We start from the raw sequence: 24,537 nt of genomic DNA on the forward strand, positions 1-24,537 counted from the left end.
ATTAGAAGGACCACCATGTCAAAGCACCTCAGCATGCCTCTTTCAGTGAGGCCATGCAATGTCCTGTCCCAGCTTTACTGCTATGAATAAGGCACTCTGAAATCACCTGTTCTGAAAGCCATGTTAAAGAAGATCAGTGCCAATGTGTGCAGGTGACACAAGCAGTAACACAAGGTCTGTGCTTGTGTTGCTTTGATTTTCACTTGGTTAACTGATTCTTGCATTTAACAAATACTTTCATTTTGAGAAAGTCCAGTCACCTTGAAAGCAAAGTATCTATCAGCCTGTTAGCAGTGCATAAATGTCAGGGTCATCCACGGACTAGCAGATGGAAAAGGTCTACAAAGGGGAAAGATGCATTCATCACTGTAACAACTGATGCCAATTTGTCACAGTTTTCACCGAAGAAGGGCAGCTAGTTTATTATAGTATTGGTCATGCAATTCCCATTTGTCAAGAGGGTTTTTTGTTTTGTTTTTATGACTAGTCAAGGCAAAAATGAGTGACAGGTGAAGGTAAACTTTGAGATACTGGATGTGTTGCTGTGGTACAGGTATTGTGAAAGTGGACTTAAAGAAACCTTAGACTATCGAACCATTGGGCTAGCATGGCTTCTTGCTGGTGGAGCTAATTTAACCAGCTCAGCTTACAGAGTCAGCTGTGGGGGTTGACCTTAGAGGGCAGTTCACTCAGGTTTCCCTCTCACCTCTGCTACAGATGTCCTTGGGACAGTTCAGTGGTCCAGCAGAACATGCGGGTGCCCAAGGTGTAGTGTGTGAGCATCCACTGACTGCCTGGGTAACTCACTTGGCCCTAATTCTGCATTTACTGCTGTGAGTTGCTTCAAAGGAAGTACTTCTGCGCACTCAGAGGCACATACACACTTGGCTGGATCGAGACTTCACTCTCTACTCCATGCCTTGCGCACGTGGGATTTCACTTGCTCGTCTTGGTGAGTTGTGGTGAGGGCCGCCACGCTGTTAATGTCTGTGAGGTGCTCATTAACGCTGTGGTCTGCTCTAAAAGCTTTTCTGATACAGCTGCCTGTTAGAATTGCGGCTCTTTAGCTTTGTTAAGACTTTAATTTATTGCTTTATTTTAGGCCATGGTAAACACCAGAGAATAGAGATAAAAGTAATTTGACAGAGTCAAGCTTAACATGGCATTTTCATTTCTGTGCCTCTTTTGCCCATCCATGATAAACATTATTATATAATTATTATATTTATAGATGGCATGTTTACAGACAGCTCCCACATACCAATTTTTGTCACTGTTTAAGCAATAAGGCAAAGCAGTGTTGCTATAAATGGTGTCTCCATGGGGGGGGGGGGGGAGAGAATGGTTGGTGGTGTAACTGTATAGGTGCACTTGGGGAAAAGGATGCTGGATTAATGGGAGGGCCTTGCACACACATTCACACACATAACCGAACCTTCACTGAGTCTGTTAAACTCATTTTAGTAAATAATATGTGCCTTAGACACTCAGCGTAAAGCTGTTAACTTATAACCCATCTTTTATAACTTGCAGAGGAAAAAAAAATCATACTTGCATTTTGCACTGTTGCTGACACTGCAATATTAATTATCAAACAAGCACAAAATCAGAGTTTACTGCCTTTATTATGAAACTGGTTCCTTGGTAAGAACTCGTCCAAGTCAATAGGCTCTGCTAAGTGGAAAATAAAATTATAATTCACAGTTGTTATCCATCTAGAATGGAATAAGAATCTATTACATAAAATAGTGCCTCACAGAGTAAGCATAACAATGCTACTACCTATGTTTAAAATGTTGTACCTCTTTCTTCAGCTTCTCTGTGATGCATTGATCAAATGCTTACTCACTCAGCAGCATGCTCATTTTGTTCTGTGGGCACTGTAAGTTTCCTTTTTGCAGAAAAGTTTAAAATTGTGTGGTAGTTAGCAAAATAAAAGAAAACAAAACTCAGTCTTTGGAAGAGACGTTCTCCATCTTTGTAGCCATAATAGAAATTGTAGTGGGAAAATGCGCAGGGCTTAAAAAACACCAAATGTACTCATTATACAGTTGGCATGTCATCACATGAAGCATCGGATCAGAAATCAAGTAATATTTGTTTTGGAAAAAGAAGAAGGTTGGAGAATATACCACAGTGTATTCATAGTTGTGCCATTCATAATCCATATGGTGCTGGATTCAGCTGACTGAGCTATAATCTCTTAAATAAAACAGTATCTCTCTTTCATATGACTCACAGAAATACTTTGATGCTTACTTAAGGCATAATGCAATCCATAGGAATCACCCTAAAGATAAAATCATGGGGCTGACGGTAGAACTGGAGTTACAATTGGAAGTATAGTGTGCAGATGAGATTCTTGCTTGTGCTTGGATCTGGCAGTAAGAGGTGAGGTGCTGGCAAAGTGGGACTGGCAAGCCTTAGTCTGCCCACACCTCTCCAGGTGAGGATGCAGAGTAGAAACTACAGGTGGTTCTTCCTGGAGAAAAGCTTCATGTGGAGCAGAGGGAGGAGAAGAGGAGAGGGAAGGCCAGTGACAGGGCAGTGACTGCCCATGGAGGACACTTGGGGAAAATCTGTAATGATGTCCTGGGCAAAAATCAGATTGAGATGACAAGCCCAGCTGTGGAGGGAGTTAGAGAGACACACAGGTAAAGGCTTCAATGGAAAACAGGTAACAGCAAGTAGAAGAAAGATGTTGACAGAGAAAAGGGAAATAAAAACAGTGATTCAATACTGTTGGCTCTTGTTAGGAAAATGTGAGGAGACCAGCCCAGGTTGTTCTGCTAGACATTGAGAGGAAAAAGAGGCTACATGGGGTGGAGAATGGAGACCAAAACCCAGTGCTTTCTGCAAGCTGGGATCCTGTGAAAAAGGGATCAAAGGTCCGCAAAAAAGTGAGTAACTGTAGGACTATTAAAAGTCTAAACAGCGAAGAACTTTGTGAATAGCTCTTGAAACCTATGGAAAAAATCTGTGTTTTCGTAAGTACATGAATAGAACCTCATATGCTTAGGGTGCTGAAGAAGTGCAATTAATTTAATAACACAAGGAATCCATTGGGGGGGGAGGTGGTGGTGATTGTTTCTAGATCAGACCTTCAATGGGTATAAATTAGTGTAGCTTCGTTTGGTATATGATCCTACTTATCACAGTTGAGAATTGCACATGCATAAGCAATATTCATACAGATTTTATTATACCTCTTATGCTATGAGAAAGTGCTTTATAAGAGTGTCGTCCTGAATATTATAAAGACTGCACTCAAAAACATACCAACAATGACATGCTTTTATAAGACTCTGCTATTAAATGCCATAACAATTGTAATTTGTACAGTATTGAACATCTTCAGCAATTTGCTGTATCTGTTCATTAAAACTAGATTGCATTACTAGCAAATGTATAATAAAAAATATTTCACATTTTAATGTGTCTTTGTCCTTCCTTGTAATATTTAAACTCATTCCTTTCTATTCAATTCTATTCCAAATGCATAAATGGCAGGTCAGCTGTCTGCTGTTCCTATGTTTTCCATTCATCCCCACAGGCCGCTATCCTAGTATTTCCAAATATCATAATTAGATCAAAATACCGAATGTTGGCTTTCTTTAAACTCAGCTGTTGGAAGTACATGATCACGTGAGCAATTCAGTAATTATTCAGAATAAATAGCATTTTATCCTTCATCACTGTGAAGCATACCAGAGGATGTGAAGCCAGAAGGCTCAGAAGCCAGAATATGATGCAAAAGGACTCTTCATATGTCACGCTGGAAAAAATCTCAAGATTTGGGGAAACCCAAATGATGATGCACAAGTTAAAATAATTGCATGTGTTGCCTTTGCTTCATATTCTCTCCTTCATGCTATGTATTCTTTTTGTATATAACCAACAAAGCAAATGTGAGCTTTCTAGACCTCAAAACAGGGAACAAGCTGTAAAGATTCATACTGCTAATTCTGGAGGCTTTCTACTGACTTTCCAATATTGAGAAAATGGTGGCTGCATTCCTTCAACCCCTTTGTTATATACCCTGATGCCATGCCCTGATCACCTGCGCAGTACGCCACCCCTGTCAGTCCCAAAGGCCTTTATCTTCCAAGATAAGGTTTCACTTCTGGACAAAGCTTTTGTTGCTCACCATGAAAGATTCTTTTATAAATGTTACCCTAGATTTTCCTTCTTTTATGTGACTGGGTCTGGATTTGAGGTGGTGACAACTTTTTCATGAAGAAAACATTTTGATGGAACACAGGAACAGTTCTTGTTCAGAGTATGTTTTCTGCTAAGCCCCCTTTTTTTTTTTTCTAATGAGCTTTGGTTTGAATTTGTATGTGGCTTTATATCTTCCTTTTGTATTTACTCAATTGCATCTTAAAGAAAATAGCATACAGTGAAATTCCTAAATACAATTTAAGTATAGCTCATTTCTTTCCAGTTGTTCTTGCATCCCTATTCATCAATATAATAAGCTAAAAATATCTGAGGTAATTTCTTCTCATTTCTTGTGATTTTAGATAAAATGTTAGATCTTTTAAGATCTCTTTTCAGAAAAGAGTAATCAGTTCACTTTGGAAGCCATCATTTAAGAAGAATTAAGAAACAGTGATTGGTGTGATGCTCAAAACTGAGTGAACATATTTGAAAGAATGACTTTTGGCAATAACCAATATTTGGTTTTGTTTTGTTTCCTTAAATCAGCTCAACACTGAGAAGCAGAAAGTGCTGTTGGTTTTACTGTCTGTGTACCAGCCAGCGTGGGGCTTATTTATGTAGCTTTCTTTTTTCAGTCTCTTATGATGAGTGGTGATGAAACCGAAGTCTGGATGCTTTGGCCACTGGTAGGTGTAACCTATGTGATTACACACAATACAAAGGATTTATACCAAAGCATTTTTCCTGCAGGAGAAATATAAATCCCTTTCGCTGGCTCCCCCCCTCCACCCTTTCCAATGTTGTGTTTTAAAAAAGCAGTCATTTTTCCTTTATATATTTTTCCCCAGCCTAAATATTTTAAAGATAGGATCAGAACTATATTCGTCAAGTTATACAACACTTCTGTTTTTTTCTGTATCTGGCTGATGATTGCAAAGTTTCCACAGAGTCCCTTTACTGAAGGCACCATTCATTAATAAAGCAGTGCCTACAAATATGTAGATGAGCCTCAGGAGAACATATTTTTGTGTCAATTTTATATCAAGGATTTGAGAAATATCTTACTGTCGTGTTTCACTTGTGCCACAACACTGACAGATTGAAGCACCAATACACCTTGGTTCAGGAAGGCCTTGTCCCTGCTTGCAGAAGCTGTAAGGACTGATTTTATTCTCACTCTTACAGTCACCAGCTCTGAGGAATTGCACTGGGTTGCCTAGGCTTTTGCAGGGAAGCGGATAGGAGGTGGCGAGGCCTCAGCGCTGAGTGCTTTGATCATTCTTTCGCAAAGCAAAGAGCTGCTCTGTGTTGCACAAGACTGGAGTTTCTCAAGTCTGTCGTGGTTGCACTAAGCACGTGATAAACACAGGGCCTAGCAGTGGTGCTCCACAGCTCAGCTTTCTGCAGACAGTTATGACAGAGCAACCACTTGGAAATCAAAGGATTTCTCAGAAGCAGCTGATCATCTGAGGAGTGCAGGTGGGGGCTGATACAGGGCTTTCAGCATGCCATAATTTATCTGACTTGTCCCTCTGTACCACTATGCCAGCAGCATTTTGCCAGAAATGATCAATGAGGAGGAGGATCTGGCTTAACTGAAACGTTGGAACCAGCCTGCATGGTGAAAACCACGGAGGCAAGAAGAAGCAGCTGCAAGTGTCATGGCAGGGCCTTCTGCAGACCTGGAGGCAAGCACCAGCTTCTCAGGACAGGCTTCTTCTGGGTTACGGAGAGAGGTCTGGTAAGGCTTATGCTCCCTGTTCACTATGTGCAGAATCCACTCGACATTTCCACTGGCTCCTGTTTGACCTAAAAGTGATTTCTTAAAGCTGAAGCAGAATTTCTCACTGATGAGGTTGTCTGATGTCAGTGCCATGAAGAGTTTGGCCCATGTTTGTTAATCCATTAACTGCCATGAATTGGGTGGCAATTAGATCATTGTAAAATATAAGACTGATCTAGTAATATCTTCAAGTCTTTTACGAATATGACTCTTGTAAAAATCCTGCATGTTACCAGCTATTTTAAGATAAACGTAATTGTTGAGTGTAGCAAGTTCTTTTTTTAATCTTGCTCAATTCTAGGCTACAGTGGTTTTCTGTGGAGGTGAGTTTTATAGTTCAGTGACACATCATATGAACGAGTGATTTCTTTGATCAGTTTTTAGCTTTCCAGTTTTAATGTACTTAAATTCCCTCTATTCATGTCTTTTGAGACAGAGAAACCAACTCCTAAATTCTATAACTTCTTAGTATATTTCTACTTTTTTTTTTTTTTGGTAAATTTTCATTCATCTCATTCTCATTCTTATGGTACCCTTGCTCCTCAATCTATTCCCATTTATGGAATTTCCCATGCCCTAAACAATTTTTTTTCTGTACTTTGAACTCTTTCTTACTTCTGCTATAACCTTACAAAGCAAAGAGGCCAGGAATATATATAATTTGCTAGTAGAGATTGCATGGCTTTATTCAATAGACCAATCTTAACAAGGGTGAGAAGGAACTGCATATGAAACAGTTTGGATGCCATCATGGCCAATTATTGTGTCCACAGCATTGTGGCAGACAGCTCCTGTAAAACATCTGTATCTTGAGTGGTGATAAGCACTTTCAGCTTGCCTTAATAGTTGTAGGATTTGAAACTGCTCAGCACCTCTTAAGCATCTTATCCAGGGAGGATTATATTTTTGGCTGCAGTCAAAAAGATTAAATGGTTTCTACCTATGAAATCACAACATTTCTTTAACAATACATTGGTGGGAAATATTTTTCTCAATACTCTTTTGTTGCATAGTCCAACCTGATGCACAAAACTTCTTTTTCAAAGATCCCCTTTAATCCATTTTCTTCCTCATAAACCAAGTGAATCATCCACATAGTAACAGTTTACTGTACTACTCAATCCATCTTTTGTAGACAGACCATGCTTGAAGCAAAGGTTGAGTCCTTTCCCAGGTATTAAGGGTCCCTGCTAGCAGCCAGAATGTCTCCATCTCCACTTCTAAAAACATGCATTTGCCTTCCAGTTTAGATTATTCACCAAGGGTGTAGGAGTCCTAGGTTTACTAAATATGGCCAGCATGATTCAGAGCAGAGATATGAGTATAGGATTTCATGTCAGTGCCCTACCAAGTATTTTGAGTTTGTCACTCTTGTGTTAGAGTTTCCTCATTTTTGATAGCTGAACAGTTAGGTAGGGCACAGTTTCCAACATACTACAGTTTATGAACCAGTGGTCTAGGGAGTCAGGTTCTTACCCTGCTCATCAAGCCTCACCACTTACATACAGTGGCATTATCCTGTTGCTATTCAGTAAGAGAGATCGACCCCAAACCTGACATTTAGGGAAATCCCCTTTAATATGGAGCGCAAAGCTCACATCACAGCAGAGGGTGCAAACACACCTAAGCAGTCCAAATCATGTCTGAGGGCTCTGACCCTTACCTTATCCTGATTCAGTATGTGTCGTAAGTGGGAGATCAGGTCTTACTGGCAGGGTGCCTATTTGCAAGGTCTCCTCTGAGCTTCTGGCTTGAGCTGAGATCCCAAACACTTCATTCATGGTGGACAGTGAATTCCATGAGGAGTTTTTTCATCAGTCAAGGCACCCACTGGGTTCAGTGGCAGTGGTAGGTGTCAGTAGTGCCCATCTGAAGGATTTAGATGAGTAGAGGCACAGCTGAGAGCCTGACTGCTTCTGAAGATCTGGAAAAGATGAATCTGTCAATTTTTGCTCTAAATGGGAAGCTGAACTTTAAGTCATGGCTTAACCAAAGGGCAGCATATGGCAGTACTACAGCTGTTTGAAACCCACTTGCACTTCACGCTGGCATTTTGACAAATGCTATTGTGTTACGAATACTTGGTGACACAGTAAATCTAGGGCCATATTCAGCTCTGGCATATGCAGGCGTAATTCCCACTGACTTAGTACACGTCTACACCAAAAAATGTACAGACTTGCGTAGGACTGAAACAAACATACAGACCTTATAAGCAATCCTTCTGGCAGACTGAAAACATTTTGCTGCAGTTAGTCTCCTGTAGCAGGAAGTGTGAATGCTATAAGTAGAAACCGAGGAAAAAATAGGGAATCCATGAGGTCTAGGAGACACCTGGTGATTTGAAAGACAAAACTTGAATTTCTGCACTGGAGCAACAGTCTGCTCATTATAAGTGAAGAGAGGCTCCCCCTCCATCACATTCCCCCAAGATCCATTTGCTATCTTTCATACTTTGTTTCTTATCTCTTTGCCAATTTCTACAAGGAAAGAAAGAACTCAGAGGGATTGTTTTCTGCAGCTAGAGCCTACAGGAGGCCTAAAAAAAGCATTAGACAAATATATCAGAGGATAGATCATGTTGCAGGACTGTGGCTGCCAGTGATGAGATCTCCAGTTTCTTAGTCACTTTAGGTCAGAAACCAGGTGTTACGTTGTTGATCCCACAGCTGCTCGCCATCCGCTGCCTACTCCTGTAACGAACAATCTCATCTGTGCAGTTTTCACAGCTCCAGATGTTTAAAAATACACTTTTAAAGTACTTGAACAATAAAGAGCTCTTTTCAAAGTATTGCTTTCTATGCTCAGTGGCTGAGCCTTTGCTGACTACTATGCACTGATTTTTAGATGGCATTTTGAAAGCTTCTGCAAGTCTGGACACATTTTCTTTGCTTAAAACCTGCTTAACCCCTTCAGCACTGTGGCTTTAGATCCCCTGATGTTCATATAAATATGAAGGGCTTAAACTTACAACAGTGGAAAATGAATAATAGGAAATCAATAGCCTTCATTTTCTCAATGAGAGGAAAGGCAGAATGGAAGATTTCTCTCATCATATCTTACGACTTCAACTTACTTGTGCATTTTCTACTACTAAGAGCCAGAACTAGCTCATTTGTAATGAATGGTCCAGCAGCAGTGACAGTTTTGCAAAGTGTACAATAAATGAAAAAAAAATGCCCTCCCAGTGTAGCATTTTGGGGATTTTATTTTCTAACAGTCACAACCTGGAATTTATTAAACCAAATGACATCTACATACAGTTGGAAAAACAGAGCAGAGAAAAATGCTGTTTAAGGTTTAAGGAATAAAGTCTAGCTTCATGTTAAAGACATGTACTTTAAGCTAGAAGTGGCAGAGACAGTGCTGGCATCAAAGACAAAGATGTCAGCAGGAAGTGCTGAGGAAACAGCAGAGGCCTTGCACTTCAAATAGATTAGCTCTGGGTGAGAGATGTTCCCACCAACAGTCAAGAGTCACAGATGACATTTTCAGATGTGTTCAGTATTTTGCATTCAGACAACCACATGTATCCAATGCCGTATGTCTTTTCTATGGGCTTCAGTTCCTTAGGTATCTACAACCACTTTTAGTTCTCCCCTACAAAGTGGAAAATAAATGTATGAAAACCTCTCTGATTTGTCTTGTTATTTTAAAATTAATTCCAGGAGATTTGGACAGGTTCCTCTCTCTCTTCCATTAGCAGAGTTGACAATTTTTAGTTGCTTAATGCAGTGTTAACCATTTTTTGCCTAAAAGAACATGACCAACCCATCAGATACTTGACAAATGATTGATTTAGCCTAGAAAAGTCTGTTTACCAGCTAATGCAAAAAATATTAACGATGAGTAAACTAATTAATGAGCAATGTATTCCCCATGGCAACATGAATAAAATTGCTGTTAGGTCAACAGAGAATTCAACATTGCTCCATATGCTGTTTGTAGTAGTGTTCAAACACTACAGGTGTAAATTTTGGGTCACCTTATTTCATATATAAGTAGGTCATTAAAGGAAGCTATCACATATTGAACTAATTGCTTTTTAATTCCTTCCTGCTGATGTGAAGAGAAATACTAAAATTTTAACCTGCTGATATATCTAGAGTTCTTATCACACTCCTGCTTTCAGAAAAGCTCTATACCTCAATAAACAAACCAGATTTTTTCCCCCGAAAAACTCAGGCACCAGTTTAAACATTTGTAGTCTGAAGGAGAGAGTCTGTGTCCTTAGTACCTTTCATCCATGTATTTAATAAGGCAGGGTGGGAAACCACAGCTGAAAGGGTGTGGGAGGGAAAAGCAGCCTTAGGCACACCTGATGTAGGTCTTCATGACCCATATGTGGAGAGAGTTGCAGGTATGGCAATGCTCAAACCTACATTTTAGGTGTTTGACTTCTGTAGTGGAATCCAGAGACCCAAATGTGGTGCCTGAATTCCCCATGTAGTGCCCAGGGAGAATGGGGTGTATCATAATCTGCCCAGCTAAATTCAGCTATTACGTGCAGGCTCTGAAGTTAGTGGGGTTAAATTGAAAATTAAATGGAGACCACTTGGCCTGTGGTTTACTTGAAAGAAAAAAAAAAAAAAAAAAAAGAGCAGAAGTAAGTGTGTATTTCTTTAAATTTTCTGCTGACAGACCAGAGAGATAATTAGCCTACAGCTGCAGACTGGGGAGAACTGCTCCTTTTTTTTTTTTTTTTTTTTTTTTTTTTTTGCCTTGAAGCAGCAGGTGAAAGCCTAGAGAGAGAAGCTGGGTGCCATTGACTTAATTTAGTTACTTGAATTGAAGCATATAACACCACAGAGGAACAGGGAAGTGGAAAATCTTCAAAACCAGTATTTCTAAAGAGTGGCAGTTAATAATCAGAGATGAGACTATGACTAGGGAGAAGCAAAGATTAAAAATTTGTACTTATGACGCTCCCATAGCATCTTAGGTGCCTTAGGGATGGCTCAGCTAGACACAAGCCCTGTCTCAGAAGTATTGCAGTCCGATGAGAAATGTGATATAGAAATGAAGAAATGCAAGCAATAGGAGATGGAGGAGAGTTTTCAAAAGCATCGTGCACTTATGTACCACCACACACACATATAAAAAATCTTTCCGAAGTAATCTTCTGTGTTTCCACACATTGCTCCGCACCCTACCAAGGCCTTCTATCTTGCAGGCATTCCCTGTGACACTCAGATACTCATTTCACTTGTCAACCAAAACATTGTGTCATGCAGTGTTTGCAACGCTTATTGTATTGTGAGAAACTTTATTTTAGAAACCTGTGAATGTGAAGATTATTTGATATTTGTTTAAGGGGAGAAAATATTTGTCTGTCTTAGTATGTAATGGTATAGGAAAAGGCAATAATACTGATAAATTAACAGAATTATCTACTTACATAATTTATTATGATACCCATTCTACTGGACATTTATTTGGAGAAGCATTATGTCTGTATGAGCTAATAAAATTCATACAGACACAATTATTCCTCTTTTTTCTTTTATTATTTTTCAGGAATGATCTTCAAAGTAGCCTGATCACTTCATGCTGACATTTTAATAACATCAATGGGAGGACTTGCGGAGTAAGTTTAAGGAAAGCACGAAATTAAAATGCATTAAAGTGAATGGGTAAAAGTTCTCTTTCCAAGACTTTCATTTGAAGATGAGAGAGAGAAGTGTCAAAAGACTACCACACTGCTCTGTAAACGAAGACATGAGGTTTCCATTAACTATACCAAATGCTGGCAATCACCATTCTCTCTTTCCTCCCATGTATCACTCACACACAGGGTGGATCTAGTGGGGTGAAAGGAAACCTTGGTTTGAGACCTCAGTAGGTGCAGTACAACCAGAATGTATGACTCCACAGAAGCAACACAGATCTGACTATACTTCTCAGATTAGGTACCATGCGGTATGAATAACTAAAGCCAATATAGGTCCAGAAACAACAAAGCTCCATTTGAATAACCTTTACCCAAGGTTAATATTCAAGCACTTTAATAATTCAAGTTATAAGAGGGCTCACTGGGTAGGGCACAGGTCCAGGTGAAAGAAAGCCACAGTACCCTGTGGCCTGTGCTGGCTCCTTGTGCTCACATGCTGCTGCACCTGAGCAAATAATGCAGCAGGTGCCCAGGAGTTGATGGAGAGACAGTACCCTCCAGGAACTAGGTCAGGTCAGGAGACAAGCAGTTATAGCTGAAGTTACATACATATATATACATATATATTTAATTTTAATTCTCTTGTTATGTCAGGAAATTATTTTGATTCTGAGATGCAATAATGAAACTTCCAGCCTATGCTTGAGATATTACAGAATGTTGTGGGTTTTCTTTAAAGTCTGCACTAGCAGTCATTGTGTCTGATATAACATCATGTCAGCAAATTTGTATGCTTCCTATTAAATTTCTATTCGTTTTAGAATGGCATCTCATATTAATACATAAGAACAGAGACAGAATAGCAAGCAGAAGGTGGAAGAACCCTGGAAGAAAAATCCTGCAGATTTTGGATAGCTGCTTAGAGATTTTGTGTAAAAACCTGTAAAGAATTCTTTTATCACTGGGCAAAAAAAGATTGCTTAAGAGGCTTATAAGAAGTGCTAACAACTGAGTACTAGGCATCATTTCCCCCTTGTTAAGCAAGATAAATCATTATTGTACCAAGGCTTTTCAAAGACTGTACATAGTGGCAAGTGCCAGTTCCCTGCTAACTTACTTCTTTTTATAAATTACTCGTGATGTATTGGATGCAAAATTATTTGAGGGATTGCATATTTATCCAGTGAGTATAAAGCTCAAAGCCTGTGTAAGATTTCTGGCAGCAGAGTGAAACTCAGCCATGCCCACACACCTGCATGAAGTGGGTGTTTTTGTTCCTTGGATCATGTGGATTATCTCCACTGCAAACTATGCATTAATAAAAAAGCAGAGCAGGCACTTTCCATATTCCTCTTTGGAATTAAGAAATAAAAGTGAACTTGCATACTTGGCTAACTTTGAGGAAACTTAGAAAAGAGAGTTCAGAAGGAAAACGCCAGAGGTATCATGACTAATAAAAAATAATGAAAATCAATGTACCATTTTAAGTGTACATGTGTCTTAGAAATACCATCCCCAGATGCTCCTGAGTAGGTGAGGAAGGCATTCATGTTCTAAGTGCTCCTTTTCTGGCCATTTGGAAACAAAACAAAACAAAGCACCTCTTTAATAGTGAAATCATATATAAAATATATCTTTTGATTAATCTTAGCCCTGAAAAAGGTTTATTTATAGGCAATAAGAAATATCCTGATAATCAGCTTGATTTTTCCTCCAACACTGGCCTCAGGAGAGGAAACAGAATCCAGAAAAACTGTAAACTGACAACTATTTCATCACTTATCACAGTGCAATGCTCTACGAAGGAATAGTTTAATCAGGAGATTAGGAGTTTGACAAGCTAGGAGTGCAGAGGTATTCTTCGCACTAGGAGGTATTCCTGAAGAAGGACAGGTTGTCATACAGGATGCGGTGGATTCAGTAAATGAGGGCAACGCTATAAAGGTCAAGCAGGACAAATGCGGAGGTGGACACTGGTGTGCAGGGAACAATATCATGTGGAAATCTGCCTCTTGTCCTCTTAGGGCCTTATTTCTTGTACAGGCAGCTTGAAATCAGCAGGGCTGCTCACAGGGTGTGGCATGGAGATATTAAAAACTGGTCTTGGCTAATCAGAAATATCCTGCACCCTTTGGACACTATGATTTAGGGTGTGGGAAGGTGGAAGGCAATGCTAGCCTATTGGCTCTATTTGATTGCTTACTCATTTTGTAGTAGCATATGAACCTGATATAGAACAGATCAATGTTTTTGTTTGGTTTTGGGTTTGTTATTTTATTATATCTTTGTTGCATTATATTTTCCAGAGATATTTTCTTGTTCTGGTACCAATAATGTCTTAGTAGTTTATATTAGTGCTGCTTGTTTTAAGGAAACACATATACATTACCACAAGGCTAATCATGTGATTCAAAAGCCCTTCAGTGCTTTCTGACTGTAGCTTTACGTTACCTTGCTCTTACAGGAAGATTGTGACTGCTGGCTTTTGTTAAATTATTTTGTGCCATATCTGTTACTTTTCTTAAGATGATATGCAACTATTATGGACAGGCAATGAACCTCTAACTTCCCTTTCTCTTCATTTTTTAGGAGTGCTCACTCTGTAGAATATTGTGCGACCTCAGAAAGATATAAATGAAAGAATGGATTGAAAAATAAGCACCTATGTCTCTTACTTTAAATTTGTATCTTTCATGCCTCGCCAAAAATTAGATGACAGTATATAATTTTTTCCTCTTTAGGTTTGTATTTGAACATTTATTTCAAAAAATCAGGTCCAAATTAATCAAGTCCACACCTTTGTACATATACCCCATTCACTGAGGCAGAATTACTAGGCAAATTGTTATACTGCAGTTTTATTAAATAAATAATTCCTACAAATTAATTCAGTTTGGTTTTGCATGTTGGTCAGGATAAATATCACCTTTTCTTACATATTTGACTGTTCAGTCTCATCTGATTTAGCTCATTGAATGTTTGCACTAATTTACTCATGGGCCAACTTTGCAAGACAAAGTGCTAATTGAAAGAAGCCATCATCATTGCCCAAGGCTATCAGTTTTGTTGCTAGGACAGCTGATTTGACTGACAACATTATCAGCTGATGTTTCCAACCCAGGTGATGAAAATGGGAAGATTTGAACAGGATCATCATTCTGATACAACTAAAATGAAAATGTTTGTTGAGTTGCCAGGGTTTAGTAATCTGCCAATGGCCACTGCAGCTTTTAGCATGGAGTACAAGCATGTCAGATTCAATTCAGATAATCACAGGTCAGCTTAAACACTATGACTGTACTCTTTATCTCTTTGTGTGATAGAGCTCGTTTGGGCGCACTGATGCCAGGATTTTGTGCAAGAACATAGAAAGGCAGAAGAGGTTCCTGGATTACTTCATAACTTTGAAGGCCTCGTCAGGCTTCTAAAAGAACAGTTTACAAAAGCTCCTCAAAGTGGGAGCCTGAAGGTATCCTAACCCAGACAGCAAAGGTGCCAGTCAGTCACTGAGGTAGGTCACAAATGTTACCCGAGACAAAGGAATTTTGCAAACCCTGCATAGAAGCTGCCTGACTCAACATACTGAGAGAGGAATGAGCTCAGTCCACTGAGCGACTTAATATCTTGGAGTAATGAAATTATAAGTCTGCTTCACACAGAGGCCTGTCAAAAAATAGTAATAATGACAATGAGATCCTCTTAAGAGAACTCTAAAAAGTTTTGCTAGGAAAAATTAAAATCTTGATTTTTTTTTCTGGGGCAAAGTGATAATTAAATCCAGTGAGCTCCTGTGGCATACGGTGCAATCAAATTAAACACTGACATCCAGAAATATTCATTCAGCCATTTTTATCCATTGCACATGGCCAAAAGAGTTAGCTACTGTTATCCCTGTGGAGCATTATGGATTTTTGGAGAGGAAAAGACAGCTCTGTCCAGGAAGCATGCACTTAATTTTACCTCAGTTTATTTCTTTATTGCTTTAGCTTCAAATTAGATGGAAATTATAACCCTCAAATTAGACCTTATCATTCAGATGCAGGTGTACTGAGCCTCACCTACAAATAGTGTGTACACTTGTGTGTGGCTTAGTATGTTCTTCCAAGTCCACACTCATGTAATCTTCACATGCTTGTTTTTAATTAAAACTCATTAAATTAATACCTGGGAAAGAAAGGAGGACAAATTGTCATAACTGTCCCTTTTCAGAACAGCCATTTATAAAAAGCATGCAGAATATTTAAGAAATATGTAAAAAACAGGTAGATTATTACATTTTTTTTTCATTTTTATGCATTCACACAGAAGGTCTGTATAATTAGTCTATGACAGGTTGCAACACTTTTTCTAGTTAGAGCTCATTTTTACAAGCTTTGCTCAGGTACAGAAGGATGAAGGACAACTCTAGTTCTACTTAATGAACACTATTATAATTATGCCCTCAAAATATTGTTTTAAGTTTAAGCAATAACATGGAGTCTCTACAAGTGTGAATAAAGACATTTTGTTATTACTGCAGATAGTATATAAGTTTAGATAATTAATTAGCTTAGGTTTTTCTTACATCACACACTTATATCACAAGTTTGGATTTGGTTAACCACAGGCTTGTCACTATCATAGTAGATACATGAATAAAAGACATTTCATATTCAACAGTAAATGGACTTTACTATATTCAGTAATATCCAACATACAATGACTTGGAATGAAGCCATTTCTAGAGCACGAATTTGAAACTAGTTTCAGAAATCATACATAATAAGAGAATGAAATACAGTTCCCATACTGGAGTAATGTTTGCTGGGTTTCCTGAAGTGAAATCCATATTTGAGTACCTGCAAATGTGAATCTAAGTTCCATAATCTGCTGCAGTTCTACCAAGAGTTCCCATCTGCTTTCTATTCTACTTGGCTCTGGTCTTAATGTCAGAATATCTGATGTCACTGTAAAACAAAAGGGAGGTCATTCAAAAGCATATTTATTGCCTTATGAAGTTAAATTGCATTTCCCACTGACAGATGAAGTTTTAGAGAAAACCCTCAACATTCCAGAGTTTCCTAAAGGATTTTACAAACCACATTACCTCTATCCTGACTTTTAAGGTGAAAGTGTCTTTATCATCAGATTTAGCAAATGAATTAGTTGATTACTTGATTATTTTATATATGAAACCCTTAACCTTTTACTTTGATGTATGTATTTCTAAGCACAGTGTTAGCCTGTGGAAAGCTTGGTAACAGTTCAGAGGCCCAGATAAATAAGATAATTCACTTGACCTTTTTTGTTATCAAAATCACATGTTAAAGCTTGAAGATGAATGTTCAGCCTACTTTTCGACATGTAGTTTGTGTGGCTGGGGCATAAAAACGGAAGTACTCATGTTGTGCAAGCAGATAAATCCCTACAAGTAGTTGGCAGCACAGACAAGGTGTGAAATAGCAGACTTGCAGCTCCAATACTACATCAACAACGCCTTTTAAAGGTAGTTTTACATATCTACTAGATTTTTACTGCATTTTTGTTGGGTCATGCAAACTGACATTTTTGGCTTTCTTCAGCCATAGCCCCTTTCTTTTGTACTCTACATCACAGAGATACCATGTCAAGATATACTTTTCTAATCCTGTTAGAGCTGTATCTGTTATGATATTAATTGGTGGAAAATAGCATTTAATAGCTATCCTATGATACAGTCTTTTCCTTTATCACCAGTTTCTTCTGTATCTATAAAGTTCAGATTGTCCTCTGAGTTTAATTCAGTGTTTGAAAATTCAGAGCCTCAACAAAGGCATGAATGGAACAACTATGTCCTCACCCCTTCTTCTTGGCTAACACAAAGAAAGTGTAGGATATCTCTCTTTTGTTTCTAGGTAAGGGTTTAGAATGGCTTTTAAAATATCTCAGATTACTTTTCTCACATTGTTTAGCCAATATCACCAATCATAGCAGGCTCTTTGCCAATCCCCTTGTTTAACTTATCAGTTTGCTTAGTTCTGCAGAATCTTTCTTTTACATTTTTTCCCTTCACTCATCACTCACCACAGGTGAAATTCATTCCTTGGTCTAGAGCCAGATCAAAGCTCATGTGATAAGTTATTGCTTAAATTTATAGCAATATTATAAGGGTTTAAATTCATTTTAAGTGCCTGGCATGGTCCTCTGAACAGGTGTGAGTTTCAGCTATTAAGATAAAGTTCTCTTCAGCTGGAAAAATTGCAGCTTTGACCGTACTTTCAAACAATTTAAACTTGCAGTCTCCTTTACTAGAAATGCAACTTTTGGTGAGTTAATCCCATGGCAATGTGATGCTTCAGCTTCATTTATATGGCAGACAAACAATGGCTGTTACAGAGCTTCAAAATGGTGTGTGGGACCAAATTATCCTCTAGTTTCAGCATGTGCAATGAAAGAGTTTAGAAATTTTAGAAAAATCAATTTGTCCATTGCATGTTTGATATGATGTACAACTGAAATAGTGGTGAGAAGCAGCTACTAACAAAGTGATTACAATAACGATATGAAAAAGACGACGAATGGTAGACGAATAACTCCATGATAGATCTAATTTGAATTAACAAGAAAATTCAGTTCTTTCAAAAATTGTGTTTCTTTCTTTTTACTTCAGAGATGAAAGAAAAAGAAAAAAACTCCATAAATCTAGCCTTTTTTTTAACTTTTAACCAACAATCAAATTATCTTTTCAAAAATTAAGCATTCTCATAGCACATTTTGACATTTTCTGTTCCATATTTCAATTTGAAATTCAGCAAGATTGATTCATGGACAAAATGGTATTTTCTATTTAATTCAATATTGTGAGCCATGATTTCTGATCCAGTTAATTACAGCTTTTTGAATAATGATAAAATCAGGATCTGTGACAGATAAGGCCTTTTGTTAGACCTTAAGCAGAAAGTAGAACTTGTGGGCTACCCTCCTTTCCCCCACTGCAAGGCCTGTCACATACATAGCAGTCATACTGTTTTTATTCTTGGAAGTACACTGAGAGGGATAATGGGGGGAAAAATCTTGGTGCACCTTTCACATCTCATGATTTGAGTAATCTGTTCAATCACACTGCAATTTGTAGCTGGTTCAACGATACCACAGCAGTTGTGCTGTGATCCTGGAGGTATTGAGGGTTAGTGGTGTTGGTTGCAAATACAGATGGAAGATGCCTTCTCATCAGGCTCCATGTGAAAAGGAGTCCTGCTAGAAGACATATTCACTAGCTACAGCTTTGTGGAACAGGCCCTCCTGCATGGCGTGGCTAATATGTACTCCTCTTGAGCACCTCTCCTGTCACTTTTAGGGGCACAAATTCATCATGCAGGTGTGCCATGTCTTGGTGTCTTGATGGGAATTGTATGTTACACAGTGGAGTGTTTACGTGGTTAGACTTCTCCTTGGCTAAGGTTGTGCAGACCGATACACCTACAGGAAGCCAATACCTGAAGGGTAGATTTGGTACTGAAGGCATCTGCTAACAAAGGTAGCTTTTATGAAATGCTTCCTAGCAACCTTATATCTGCAAAACAAAAGCAGCTATTAACTGAGCACAGCTTTGCAAAAACAACAACAACAGTATTACAGTGAAAAAAATAAAATTCATTAATAATCAGCCACTATTGATGATTGAGACAAAAGAATGAAGGTGAATTTTAATTAAAATATTTTTTTCACAGTGTGTTTTTTTTTTCTGTGAAGAAGTGAAGGTGATCAAAATGCCTCTTTCACAATATTCCCTTCTGTGCTTTGATTTTGCCACTAGTGCAAAATATTCTCACCTGAATTATATTGTTTTATCACTTCTTACTTATTACCAGTGTTATATTTGAACTTCTGATTGACCATGTATGATATCCAGTATTTGATATACTAGACAGTGTTACTGCATTCACTGTTTTTGTCATGCTTCCTTCCTCTCTTAATATCTTTCTTCACATTTACTCAATCATTATCTTTCCTATTATCCTGTTTCTCTTGTGCCTTATCTCTATTTCACTCATCTTTTCCATCCCTGCAGCTGGCCTCCCTCTGCTGTCACCTCTTTGGAGTCTAAAACCAGGCATGTGTCATCAAAGAAGTATCTCATATGCATTGATTTTTTTCTAAGTGCATCTGCTTGTCTCTTTAGTTCTGCTACTTGATCTTTCAGTACCATGAATGATAACATTTGTAAATGTTCGGTTTTGCTTCACCATTTCATCCCTTCATGGCAAAAAAAAAATAAAATAAAATAAAAATTATTACATGGCTGAAAATCTGTCACCACTTCAAAAATCCCCAATGTATTGTACAAATGCTAATGATGATTTACTGTGCCCACATTAAAAGCTAACTTTAAGAAGAGGTTGTACTACATGTTTATGAAAACTGGTAATTTCTTATTCTAAGACTATCTCTGCTGAAGTTAAAGCAATTTGCTCTGTGGAGGAGGAGAAATTAGCTCGGACTGTTGCCACTGGATTAGTAATGATGTCTGAGCTCAGTAGGTTAAGTTAGTCCAGGTAGCTCTGTGCTACAGGGAACTCAATTCTGAGCAGCCATATCCTAGGAAGAGAGATAATTAGGAAGCAGCCTAAAGATAACTGATGGCAGAAGTTCACTTTCTTTAAGGTATTGCTGTATATGTTAGAAAATCGTGATTTTTGACTTAGTGGTCAAAATGCCTAAGGTATGTCCTCTAAAAATCAAACCTTCTTAACTCAGATTGGCTGCATGAAGATAGGGCAATCAAAATCATATATTCCTGTTGAACATAGTGGTAGTATAGGTGTTCTGAAGAGCATGCTTGGAATTACATCACCACCTGATTAGCAGTGGCTTTTCTGACTTCCTTCATTGTGAAGATGACAAAAACATTTCTATCTTCTTGGATGCCTTGCAAGTCCCTTTGGGTAACCAAACGTCCATAGTAACTTCATTCTGACCTTCTGGTCAAGAGATCCCTTTCTGGTTATTGTACTTGCGAGGGCTGAAAAAAAATCTTTTCCCTTTCTTTGCATCTCAGAAAGCTTAACAGGGTGTTCAAGGAGTCCCTAGAGATATAAATCTGGATCTTCAGCAACTCTTTATTTTCTCTCATCTAGACCCCTATTGAATATCTGAAATAATGATCAGTGAACACTTAAAGGAAATGGAGATTGTTGCATCAGCCTGTATCATATTAAACAATGATGTTTCTTTAAGCTCTGTTAAGCTATTAAACAACAAGTTTCTGGTGAGGGAGACAGGATTTTCATAAACAGCATATGGAGCTGACTGTGAACCAGACTTATTTATTTATTTATTTATTTATAAATAAATAACCTGACTTTGACACTGTTAGGTGAAGTTGTTCTTTTCCACAAGATCTTTCTGGAACAAACAATAATATACTCTTTTTTCCCCCTTCTTTTTCCTTAAAACAGGATTATTTATTTATTTCTTAAATGTCACACATGTTCATATTTTTTACCTTTATTAAGAAAAAGAAAGAAGAAAACAACTGTGGGGAAGATCTACTCAGACTATTTTGAAAGCAAACATTTAAGGGTTTTCATCTGTACTCTGCCATTAAAGGAACAGCAGGTATGAAAAGATGGGGAATACAGTTATCGGCTTTGTAGAACCTGAGGAGGCGAAGATACATCCTGGTACCTCTGCAGTGTGGTGGAAAGGTTTCTTCCTGGTGAAGGTAAGGCTTCAATAGGAAATATCAGAAACCTTCTTTTTGCAGTAACTTTTTGTCAAATCTCCACTGTAAGGTGTTGTAAAGATGGAGGTGATGAGAAAAGTCAGCAGCACTGGCTGCTGTTTAAGTATTCCCTCAAGCTACAGCAAGTGAGCATTGCCTGTGAGGTGCTTCTGTTGCAAGAGACACAGAACAACAGCTCTGGCCCAGAGAGCCACAAGTGACAGCCAGATGTGAAGCATTCTTGATTTTTTGAAGTGAGGCATGTGGTAAAATGTTGCAGAAGTCATGCAGACGTGTGCTTACTGAAGCACATCTTTTTCAAACTCCAACAGGAATGAATAAACCCTATCAAGGTTTATCCACTTGAAACTAGCACGTGAGGGATACGCTAAGCTAAGAAGTAAAGAAGGTCTTATACAATGCATACAACATACTGTATGCAACATACATACTGTGAACAAAATGCTTCCTTATACCTGCTTCAGGGTGCTATACCTAGAACGAAGTCACGCAGAACAAAGAAACCTGGATGAAAAAAGTCCAGCCTGCTTGCATGGGATCAGTGACTGTCTCTTCTGCTGCACACTCACAGGACATAGCAGCCTCTTGAGGAGAGGCAGAATTCCTACAAATATACATGGGTACTCAGGAGCAAACAAAGGCATAACAGTTTATAGCCCTCTCCACAACTTTTTATTATTCTTTTCCCCTCCTCTTCCTTTTAGTGGGAAGTACCATACAGTCTATCAGATTTTAATGGGAACCATTTGTGCACATATTAAATGTTGTGATTGCTACTTTCCCAGTACTGTTGGATAATGATTTCGATAATGGCTATCTGCATATTCTACCCTCTAAAATTATAATAAAAACTCTGAATATTACACTTTTTTGTCATTCTCCCCTCTCTGAGTAAATATATATTGAAATGAGGTAGAATTCAAAAACATTACATTGGACTGTGATGGAATCAAGATGTAAAGACATCTGTCAGAAACAACCTCATGGCTAATATTTTCACAGTAAAGTTTCTCTTTGTTTATATATAGAGTAGGAAAATGATTCTCATATATGATTTCCCCTTGTCTCAACTACAGGCTTTTCCTGAGGAAAGGCAGTTGGCTCAGATTTTAACCCTTTGTCCCCTTTCTTTGTTTCCTTTGGCTACTTGTACAGCAAAATTATTTTTTAAATTAGAGCCAATTACATTACTCAGTGCAGATGTCTGACAGATCATCAAGATTTAATTGCAACAAAAATTGCTTGCAAAAAAACAAGCTTACCTACAGAACCTGCGAGATAAAGATTTGCTCTTATCCTGTAAGTCTATTTGATAACAACAGGTTACAAAATAGGAAAAATGCAAAGAAACTAGAGATGATCATTATTTATTCTTGGTGCCAGCACGGTGTTTTTGTGCATCTTCCCTCACAGATTCAAACAAGAATGTCTGCTCTAAAGAGCTTACAATTTAATAGGAATCAGATTTTTTTTTTTTTTTTTAAGATTTCTTCTTCCCAGAACCAATGCTTAAGTACAAAACTAAGCTATATATAAATCTATGAAAATGTATAACACATAAAAAAAAAAATCACAATTTATCTGCACACTTGAGGACTATGCAATATGAAGTATGTTTATCATGCCAGTTTATTGGCAATTGGTTTATATATTTGACATTTTATTTGAATGAATAGAATTATTAGATAACAACGTGAAAGTTTGCAGCTTTCTTTCAGTGTTATAATTAGAATGGTATCATGGGGACTAGCTAAAAAAAAAAAAGTCATTTAGTCATAAGTACATTTTCCAGCTTTTCAGCTGATAAAATAATTGAGCCTGGAAAGTAGACTAAAAAAATAATCAAGTAATATAAATATTCCCTCTCTACAACACATATGTAAAGAAATGAAGATTTTAAAGTTCATGATTAAAAATGTATTTAAAAATACTTACAGAATTCTCCTGTTTTAACATGAACCTGGTAAGAGTTGACTTGTCATTTTACAGATAAATTGCTTTTGTTGTTATTTCACTCTTGCAAAACAAGGATTAGTGGTTGATTGTAGTGGAATTCTGGCACCTGTGAAGCCCATTTTGTTTATTAGCTAAAATAGGTCATAGCTTCAGCCTTAAACTTTGTTGGTGAGGATTATGTTCTTTTTAGCTGTAACCTGCCTTGACTTGATCAATCTTTAATGTGTTGGATGGTCACTAATAGAAAGAACGAGGTATGCCATTAAAAACAAGAGGAAACGATGTTACTGCAGTACATGAGCCTGTTTAGGGCTGGATCCAACATCCTCTGAGCTTAACGTCAAAAATCCTACTGATGCCAGTGGCACAGGAAACATAAGTGGAATAGACATAGTTTTAGTTTTAGTTAGTTTTGTTCACTTTTCACACAGAGTAACACTCATAATAAGGAAGGGGACCTCTGAAAATATTGAAACTTGTATAGAAAAAAAGTCATCTATAAAATAAACTATACGCCAAAAGTAGTTTAAACCTCATGGGACATTTTGTGACTAATTTTATTTCAGGGAAAGAGAACAAAGCTTTTGAGTCACAGGTTGCAGAAAGTACAAATCATTAGCATGAAGTGGTATATCTTCAGACTCTCTCCTGTATTTGGAAGGAGTGGAGGTGGGATGTGCATCTTAATTTAGGTGTTCCTGCTGCTTGTGAATCCCCTGTAAGAGAGATTGTACTCGACCTCCTGCATGAGTGCATGTGTGTGTGTACACATGTGTATCCAGAGATATGAGAAAGCAAAACAGATGAGTAGTTCCCATCAGATTGGCAGGAAAATCTGAAGTATGGAGAGGCATTTGAAATAAATGGCAGACAGCTGAGTTTGGAAGACCAAAATCCCAATCTTGTACGCTGTGTAGGGTGTACTGGGTCTGGCTGGGATGGAGTTAACTTTCCCTGTAGCAGCCCATACAGTGCTGTGCTCTGCACTTGTAGCTAGAACAGCACTGGTATCACACCAGTGTTGTGTGTACTGCTGAGCAATGTTGGCACAGCACCAGGGCTCCCTCCAACCTTCCCAGAGCCAGCAGGCTGGGGGTGGGCAAGAGGTGGGGAGGCAACATCAGAGCAGCTGACCTAACCCAACCAAAGGGATATTCCATGCCATATGATGTCACACTCAGCAATAAAGGGTGGGAAAGGGGAAGGGGGGGGGGGGGGAAGGGGAGGGGAGAGAGGGGTCTCTCATTGTGAAAACATCTGTCCCCACATACAGCTGCTTCGAGGCCCTGCTTCCCAGGACCTGGCCGAACATCGCTTGTTGAT

General features: G+C 38.3%; 1 long non-coding RNA gene across 2 annotated transcripts; it reads left to right on the forward strand.

The window, feature by feature from the left end:
- The first annotated feature begins 5,548 nt into the window (after positions 1–5,548).
- Positions 5,549–24,537, forward strand: LOC118253094 (uncharacterized). Of its 2 annotated transcripts, XR_007709057.1 has the most exons (4): positions 5,549–5,902; positions 11,462–11,531; positions 21,123–21,237; positions 24,488–24,537. It is a non-coding gene; the product is annotated as an uncharacterized LOC118253094 (long non-coding RNA). The 2 variants fall into 2 exon arrangements; XR_004780327.2 differs by lacking the exons at positions 21,123–21,237; positions 24,488–24,537 and adding an exon at positions 14,145–14,344.

Source organism: Cygnus atratus, chromosome 1 (genome assembly GCF_013377495.2).
Source record: "Cygnus atratus isolate AKBS03 ecotype Queensland, Australia chromosome 1, CAtr_DNAZoo_HiC_assembly, whole genome shotgun sequence".
Classification (NCBI taxonomy): Eukaryota; Metazoa; Chordata; class Aves; order Anseriformes; family Anatidae; genus Cygnus; species Cygnus atratus.